The following is a 9,876-nucleotide window of genomic DNA, read 5'->3' as shown; positions in this document are numbered from 1 at the left end:
TAGCTACAGTTACAGTCCTAGTTATCGATTCTCCATTACAGATTCATTCATATTAATACATTTCAACCTCTGTAAATATGTAAATGTGTAAATGTAATTTAACAAGTGCCTTCTATTGATTAACTACATTGGGAGAAGCCATGCGAAATGTCATTGTAAGTGAGTATAATAATGACAATGAATATAATTCTGAAACTGATCTGAAAAATATTTGAGGAATCCAAAACTTATATAATAACTGCAGTAAAGTTCAGCACGTGATTTTTGCTGCATCTGTTTGTTGTGGTATTAGCGGAGGGTGTGCAGTTGTCCAGAAAGTCAACGGGACACTGAACTACAACCAGAAACTCTGTGCTCACTGTGCCGACCCTGTGGTCTCACTGAAATGAATGAGGAGGTCTGTGTGTGTTTTTCAGCACTGCTTCTGTTTGGTAATTCACAACATTTTTAATTTAATGTTTCTGCAACCGACACCTAGCTGGGTCTGAATTCTCAGGTTATGTTTACCTTTGGGTGCACGGTCAATGACGTTTCCTTCCTTTTACTCAGATTGTGTTGTGTCTGGTGCTTCTCCTGCAGCCAGACAGATGACTGATTTGTACCAATTTGTCTGGTTTCTGTCCACATATTGAATAGGAGGCGTGAGGGGAGGAAGGAAGACAGGCAGGCAGGCAGGCGGGGAGGGAGGGAGGGAGAGAGAGAGAGAGAGAGAGAGAGAGAGAGCGCGAGAGGGGGTAGAGAGACAAGTTTGAGAGCGAAATGGAGAAGGGGAAATTTAGCGAAAAAGTGAGACAGACCTTTTAAAAGCAGAGAAAATTAATTTAGCATAAAACTATAATCTGAAAACAGACACCAGCGAGGCAGTGAGAGATACCGAGAGAGAAAGTGGGTGTAAAAGATAGAGGGAGGGAGTTTGATGAAGTACGGGAAAGATAGAGCGAGACAGTTTGGAGAGAAAGTTCCAGAGGGCACTGGGAGGAGTGATGGAGTGGAGTTAAAGAGCGCTGAGATGAATGGCTCAAGTAATGGGGGAAATATTGCAGGGATGAATGAAGGGATGGTGAGAGTGTAGTGGAGGAAGAGGTGGAAAGATGAGTAAGGATTAGAAAAAGATGAGGTGGCAGATAGATGATATTTAGGGAAACGGAGGAGAGAAAGATAAAAAGAAGGTGAAGTTAATGGAGCGAGGGAGACAAGAAGCAGGCTACAGGTACATCGTACCAACGCCACATACCACGGGATTTATAGCCCACAATAGTCTGTACATATTTGCATTAAGGGTAGCCTTAATGCAAATATGTACAACAATTTTTTCAGAACCCTTTGCTTCGTTTGCTTTGTTCCGATTCAGGAAGTAATTCTGCAACATTTAGGAGCGGTCAAAAAGTTGTATAAAAATGCCACGTACAAGCAAGCTGTTCTCTCATTGGTCCGAAATGTTACTTGGAAGATTTGCCTCAAAGCGTTTCCCACTCTTTCTTTTCTTTTTCTTCTTTGCAGCATGTATTGTTAATTGTTTTCATTCTTGCCCCGAGAGCGTTTGCTGTGTTCACAAATGCCCAAACGAACCGAACCTGGAGGTGAAACCACTGGTCCAAAGTGGTTTCACTTTTGTGTCCCAATTAGACACAAATAGTGCTCAATTCAGTTCAGAATCAGTTCTCGATCAGTAAATAGAACGAGGGCTCTAGTTTCAGGCTTTTTTATTAACTGTAATTGAAGTAATTCTGTTTTTTTTTTTTTATCCTGCGGAGGGTAGTAATAACCCCAGTAGGGTCTAAACTGCCAAAAGAAATTGTGGCTCGTCTAATACTGCTGAAGTTCGGCGATCCACTTTGCAAGCGTAGTCCGAGGGGGATGGCATATGAATTATTAACACAATACCTCACCTTCTTCTTGCAAAGCTTATTATTTAAGTTATTAAATACACAATTAATTTGCCTTCTTTGAAGGTGAACAACAAGATAACTGTATCGTGTGCACAATGTGCACCGTGCAGCTGCCGCACTATGCCCTCGCAGTTCCACCTTCTTCGTTAAGTCAATATGATGTTCATACGTGCACGCCAAAAGTCACTGAGCCAGAAGTCTAGAGAGCTTTCACCGTGTCGCTGAGCACCGGAGGAGCCGAGTTATATGTGCATTTATGGATACGTTTAAGCTTGATTATTGCAGGAGCTGCAGGAGGTGTGAAAGCACAAGAGAGGAAGTTAAAGGAGTTAAAGAGACAGTCAAATGAAGTGAAAAAGGGAGTGTTCAGACTGACGGAAAAAAAAGACAGACAGGTCAGGAATGGAGGGTCAAGAGTTGTGAAGAAAGAGAGGATTGATAGTGTAGGGGTGACGTGTGAAGGAGGAGAGAGGCTGGAGGAAAACATTAGAAAGAATCGGAGAGGTTGTCCATAGAAGAAGAGATTTGTAAGGAGAGGAAATGTTAAAGGATGAGTGACGAGAAAGAGATCCACCCACATATAATAAAAAGTAGTAAACGCTTGGCTCTTAAGTTCTGCTCACAGCACTTTCTCTCATTAGAACTGCAGCTTTATTGCTGAGTCGCTGAAGACGAAGAGACACTTTGTGCTTATTCCACTGTTTCCTGCTGCGGTTTGGCCCTCAGATATATATATATATATATATATATATATATATATATATATATATATATATATATATATATATATAGTGTCTCCTGCTGATACATGTGCTTCATTAAAAAGGGGAGCAGGTAATGGGAATTCAAATGTTCCTCGTTTAAGGTACATACATGATCCAGAATGCAGTGGTGGATAGTATCTAAGTACTTGTACTCAAGTATTGTGGGCTACTTAGGCTGTAACTAATGATTATATATCACCAGATGATCCATTGATTATTTTTTACATGAATCAAGTCTTGTTTAGTCAATAAAGTCACAAAATAGTGATAATTGAAGGACAAAGTGAGTCAAAAGCAAAATGTATACAAATTTTAGATGGAACAAAACTGGAATACACAAGAAAAGTGAAGCTTATAAGAATAGTGTTGATGTGGTGTTTGAAGCCGTCTGTATTTTCTGGCTGTGAGGATCAGAAAAACATCCTTGCTGTAAGTCAGTCATGGATTTCGGTTGGGCTTAAAGAACAGAGTCGAAGGATCTGAGGGGAGCTTGGCTGGAAGTCAGACCAGCAGGCGGGTCATTAAGTCATTCAGGGACAAGCCCATCAAAGTCTTTAAAAGCTACTACAAGTATCATAAAATCTCTTCCTGCAGCCACTTTAAACCAGAGCAATGTTTTTGTTACCCGCAGCTGCAAGACGCATCATTACTGGCTCCTCTTATTAATATAAAATCTGACATCTTTGCAACATTTTAACAAACACGACTCCTGGAGCTGCTATTGTTCAGATTGGCAGTTTACTTTTTAATCATGTCATGACCTGGCTCATGAACCATGACAAAAGACAAAAGATACAGTTTGCAACTAAAAGGTTTAACATTTATTCGCTAAAGATGACAAGAAATAAAAGTGGAGTAACAAAAATAACTAAATATACAAGGGAATGATGTTAAAGTAATAATGAATGAAAACTATTAACCAGGCCGAAGCCAACTAAACCGAAACATGGTGTCGGCTGGATGAAGAGAGAGCCTGAGCGGGTTCATAGCCAGGTCTTAAGGACTCCTGCAAGACTGGCCAGGTGCTCCCAGTTGCACTGATTTTGAACCGCCCATGGACCTGCAAGGCAGTGCAGAGAGAAACCAACAGAGACGAGACTCGTTCGAGATGAACTGCGCCTCGCCTGTAAAGTGGACGAGAGCAGGCGGCAGCAGCCGGGGGCGGTGACAAAAATCTGCTCTCAAGTCGGACAGTTTCCAGCCGTTTCCAGCAGCCTTCGGGCTGAACAGGAAGTGACAGAAACACTGTGGTCCGATTTAATAAAATAACAGACCCATATATCAGCTTGTACACAATTTTCCAGTTGTTTTTATTATGACAGAATAGATGTCAAAATGCTTACGATGATCCGTAATCTGAACAGATTTAGTCTCTCTGACTTCTAAACGTAACTATCAGCCACACAACATGTGGTTTGTACAGAATAAGCCTTTAAATCAGACAAATAGCAGTTAAAATCCCTCCAATTCAAAAACTATAAAAAGTTTATATAAAACGTCATCATGTTGATTCGATTCTGACCCAATCAGCTGTTAGATCAGCTGAGAGGCCAGCGTTTTCCAGCATGCCCTGGGTCCGCCTTGATCTCGTGAGGTTATCGTTATCGTTGACCACGTGTGCATGACGTCGGAGCAAGTCGGGATCAAGTCGGCCACAAATCTAACCAGCATGCATTGGGCGGCGATTGCAGGTGATCGATTCTGCACAGACCTGGCTGATCTCGAACAAGCCTATTGACACTAGCAGGAGGCCATCACAGTCATCTTAAAGAATATTATTCAAGTCTTGAACTGTATTTGAAATCTGAATAACATGAGATCTTTAAATCTTTTACTCCCTACATCCTCAGCAGATGATTTAAGAACTTTGTTAAAAACTCTGCTGCTGCACAACGAAGTTCATTTCCAGGGCGAATTGCACTTTGTTGAAATGATATATTGTTATAGTTGTTTACAGCAATGGTCTTGCCTGATATCAAACAGAATTGTCAAGTCATTACACTTTGTTTCCATCTTCAGTCTGACATGTCCTCCACTCTAACCGATTTCCATGGCTCAGGGGGATTACATTTTCCAAAACCACTCCAAATCACTAGAGAACGTATCCGCCTGAATCTAACATCATCTTAACTGATGCAAAGCCATGCCAACATACTGGTTGTGACTGGATTTTAAGAGTTGAGTGGAGGGAAGTAAAAACAAAGTAAGATGTTGGGCGATATTGAGACAGCTTGACAACACTGTTAGCCCCTCCCATAGTGCTGATTGGCCAGTGGTTAGTCCCCCGCAGCATGAATTGGATCGATTGCTTTTTCGACAGAGAAACCGCTGTTTCATGTCATGATGCCAGATGAATTGGTCAGGTCTGTGGAGCTTCCAGATTCAAAGGTCTGGACCCAATAGGGCTGGCTATCGAATTCAATACTTTCTAGGCACCGACCGAATTGCCTCTAAAGTATCGAGGATCGAAAAAAATGTCTCGTCATTCAATACCCAATTTCAAAACCTAAGGAGTAAATCTAATCGGAGTCAGTGAGCCAATAAGCATGCAGCATTCTTCTACCAAGATCTAATAATGTTTGTGATTGGCTGTCTAACGTTACACGTCCTAGAGGCAGGCAGGAAAAACTCTACGTTACGCACAGAGGCTTAAATGTAATGTGTAATGTTGAAATTTGTTTTTGTTTTATAAAATTGGTATTGAAAAAATTATTGTTTTGGAACCGGCATCGGAAGTCACGGTATCGGTACCTGTATCGGACATTTTTGAACGATACCCAGCCCTAGGGCCCAGGCAAGTGATGATCTGCTTTTCCAAATTTCTTTGCATGCTTTTACATACTTGTTTGAGATACTGATACAGCTGTTCTTCTGCATGACTGGTTTGTGGGGTGTCGCTGCCACATGCCAGAGGAAGTTGGCGTGAAGTTGACCCTCTCTACATTCGCTGCCAAGAGATTAGAATCGCTGGAAGATTAGAATCGCTGGAAGATTAGAATCGCTGGAAGGCGGGCGGCACCAGGCTGGAACTTTGGAGTTCACAATGAATGGCAGCATGTCGTGCCACTCTATTGTCTGTCTGTGTGTGTGTGTGACACGCTGCTGGCAGAGTGATACTTTGCTACACCAGTGTACGTCCCTGTGTTATTTCCCAGCACTGACTTCCAAAAACGCTCAGGAAAAGCAGCAAGTGTTGGCGTGTTATTATCGGCACATTGTGAATACTGTAGCTCAACTTGTGCGCTGTGAACATAAAATTACACACCTCATAGGACACTGTGCTACCAGTGTGTTTTATTGTGAACACCTTGTGCTCATTCAAGTTGACTTTGACCGCCTCCACATCCATTCATTATGTTTAAGAAAGTAGGATTCGGATGAGGATTTGTGCAAAAAAAAAGGGGGGCAACTCAGAATGATGATGATGTTCTGATACTCAGTGACTAAACAAACACCACTGTTTAAAAAATGCAGGAGGAGAAGAGACAGGGACAGTTGTGGAGAGTCGGAGAGAATTCTTTCTACTGCAGCCGAGGGGAAAATGGGATGGGAGCAGCAAGACAAGGCAATGAGACGGAAAGAGGGGAAAGATGAGAATTATGAGGAGAAGCGAGTTCAAGATGGAGTTTTTTAATTTTAATTTTTTTTCTTTCTTCCCAAGAATGGAAACGAGACAGAAAATAGAGCAGAAAATTTGAAAGACACAGAGAGTGAAAGATGAGGACGTTCAGGCTGGGGAGAGATTTCTGAAGAGGAGAGATAAGAAGAAAGGGGGAAATGTAGAGTGGTTACAAATAGCTACCTGCACAAAAGGAAGGTGTAAAAGCAGGCGGGAGAGGAGAGATGAGGGCAGATTGGGAGAGTTAAAAACGAGACAGTGCTCAGGCTGGAGGGAAATGAAGGTAAGGGCTGCAGAGAACCAGTAGGAGGGACAGGAAATTACTGATGAATGTGGGGGGGGGGGGGGTGTGGGGGGATTGTTGTAAAATGTCTGGTGAGTTGACGAGAGACTCCTGAGAACTTGTGGAAAGAGGGAGCGATGGAGTGAGATAGGAGCCGAGCAGGGAGTTTATCTGCATTGCTGTACCACAGTCAGTGGAGCATTGTAAAGCCGTCAGCATAAATTCTCCCTTACTATGCAGATCTTAAACAGATCTGCATTCCAGCAACTGCACATACTGTACGCCACTGCAGGATTAATCTCATCCATATAATTTAATCGTGTCCACATAGTTTACGACCCTCGGCAGCATCGCCTGCAGGCGTGAGCAAGATCCTTTATCACTTAAAGGGTCCACTGCAGGATGTGTTCTACCCCCCCCCCCAATACACACAGCAGTTTAACAATAAAGCTACAGCTCCACCTGCTCTCTCCATAAAATTGATGCCCCAGATTATTTTTTTTAATAAATTAGGAGAGAACTATGACGAAGGACAACTACTTAGTGTTCATGTGAAACAGAGTGAGGCTTTAAACAAGCTCAGCAATGCTTTCCCCTGACAAAAAAGAAAAATGGTTAAGTGATTATTCCGATCCCTGAGGTCAGACTGAGGAAAGGCCCTGCTTTCTTTTATCTAAACTATCAGGAAGCACATTCAACAAACTGCTGTTTCTCTGCGGCAGACTCAGCAGGTCTGTGTGAGTTTCTTACTGCGTTCTTACTGGAAAAAAAAAACTCAATTAGCAAAGGGGCATTAAGAGCACTGCAGCTTTTAGGAGTAATCACACGGTATAAATCTGCTTCCATTTACTAGTACTATGAGCAGCCTGTTCCAGGATTGTCAAAAAAGGCCATTTTTATGCCATTTCAAAGGTTTTGGATTCTCTGCTAGCACACTGCAACCACCCAAAGCAAAACATCTGAAAATATAATTCACTGCACTGCTTAGCTGTCAAAACAGCCATGATGTTTTTTTACAGATAATACATCACAGCAGCCTGGAGGACGTACAAGGAAAATGCAGCATATGAATAAAATCTTGTTTTAGGCAAATGACACAACAACGTATACACAACAATTTGTATGAAATCTCACGTCATGTGACAGCGACCGGTCATAGTTAGGTTTAGACAACCAGCTCAGCTCAGTCCCCTGTTCAGTCTTGTCTTGCTCATTGGAGTTACCCTCGATGTGAATTCATTTGCTGCAAATAAACCTGCCAAATTAAAATGGCAAACTGCATTACAAAAAGCTCGGCCTCATAAAAGATGCTGAGGTCACCGTGTTGCCTCCCGCCTCTTCCTCTGCTCTTTGTTCAATCAGCCTCCATATTGCTGAAGGAAATTATAGGGTACTCTGTAAATGATTGAATTCTCACACTTTCAGTTTTTGGGAATGACTGTTAATCTTGCAGTGACTGTAAATAACCCCTGGTAACATTTATACTTCAAAGCACCATGGAAACTGCCAGTTGAGTCAGTACTTTCAGTCCACTTGACAAAGCTGGTAACTAGAGGCATTCATTTATTCGTCAGCTGTTGATAAAGCTGACAGCAGAGACATCGTCTTTTTCTCCTCACAAACAACTCTTTGAAGTGACAACGTCAGCGGAGACATTTGCATCGCACTCAGAGATTTTGTCCGCGATGATCTGGTCACAAACAAATATATTCATACCCTTAAGAACTTGCCTATTAATGTTAATAATGTTTTCAGTTTGTAAACTCTTTTGATATCTATAACTTTATATTTGATAATTGAAGTAGCAGACAAATGAGGTTTGTTTTGGTTGTTGTTGCAATTTCGTTTGGATTTTTTCACATTTCAGACTGATCTCATGAAGTGGCGTATGTATGACATGCCAATTCGTATGCCATTTTGGCGGCGTTATCAAGACACATACTCGCTTTTTAGCGTGTTTATCAACGTAGTTTGGCCTCCATTGACTTACATTACCTTGCGATTGCGTGTGAATTTACGCCGCAGCGAGTAGTCAGTAGTAGTAGTATGAAAGGGCGAAAATCCGCGTAGGGAGGTTGGTCGAGGTGGTGGATGGGTCAAACAACACAGGACTTTCACCCAGGAGGCCGGGAATCGTGTCCCGCATGTCACGCTTCCTAAACACAACCATCGCTTTGTTCTTTTCCTAAACCCAACCCCGTTCTTCTTTTCCTAAACCCAACCTGCGTGTCAGGATAGTGGCTTTGAGCGGATAGCCCAAAATGCATACAGATAACACTCCACTTGACTTAAGAAAGTGGGCAAAGTCATGACATGTTGCACATTTGGATTTACAACATTTTATGCTTTTTTAAAAAGGTGTTGATAACCTTGGCGTCAGAAATGTTATTAGCTAGTCTGCTATTAACTAACTATTCAAACCAACAGCTTCAGTCATTAGCTCTTTCTTCTGACATACACATGCAGATCAATATTATTTTTCTCCCTTTTATATTGACAGCTCCCCCACTGCTGGAAAATGAATCCCAAGCAAAGCAATCAAAATGCATCATCTGTCAACAAAGCTTACTCCCAACATAAACAGATGTGGGGTAATTAAGGTGCAATAAGTCAACATGATAAAATCTACATAAATAAACACTAATGTGCAACCAAGCAGAGCTTCTAAACCTTCTCCAGGAGGCAGTGGTTCATGGGGATTACATGTATTAGTAACACTAGAGGAGTGGGAAGAGGCTTATCCTTATGGTACATGTCCATATACGTGTTGTTTTCACGGATGGGATTGCCCCGCTTCCCAGCATTACACGCTAGAGTGCTTGACACCAGTTTCTCTTCACTGACCACTGACGAGCAAGCACCTTCCTACAACTGCAGTGGCTGCATCTGATTGGACGAACGCGTCACGTGTGGCTGTCTGCGCCGGGATTTCAAAACCGGCCATAATGGTGGCTCGTTTGTAATACGATCTCGTATTTTACGAAGATAGTTCACCGAAACGTGTTTCTGAAAACATTTTAAGCGAGAAATAGGCCATGCAGTTGCTGAATCTGTTACCAGACTACCACGCTACCAGAATGCATTGCACGGCTGCTCCCGTAGAAATGAATGGGAAGCGGGGAAATGCCGCTGACAATGGACACACACCAATAGTCTGTATGCACGTTATTGTGCTAAATGTATATGGAGTCACTAATCTGCACTGCTTCAACTGTCTGCACATCCATCACCGTCAGTTCAGTCTCAGGTTGGAGTGGTTTATCGCTGGTAGAAATACACATCCTGTGCTCCTGCTGTCTGCAGGTTCTCTGAAAGTCTTCA

Source organism: Sander vitreus, chromosome 19 (genome assembly GCF_031162955.1).
Source record: "Sander vitreus isolate 19-12246 chromosome 19, sanVit1, whole genome shotgun sequence".
In the NCBI taxonomy this organism is placed as follows: Eukaryota; Metazoa; Chordata; class Actinopteri; order Perciformes; family Percidae; genus Sander; species Sander vitreus.
The sequence above is the reverse complement of the archived record's forward strand: the minus strand, read 5'-3'. Positions refer to the sequence as shown.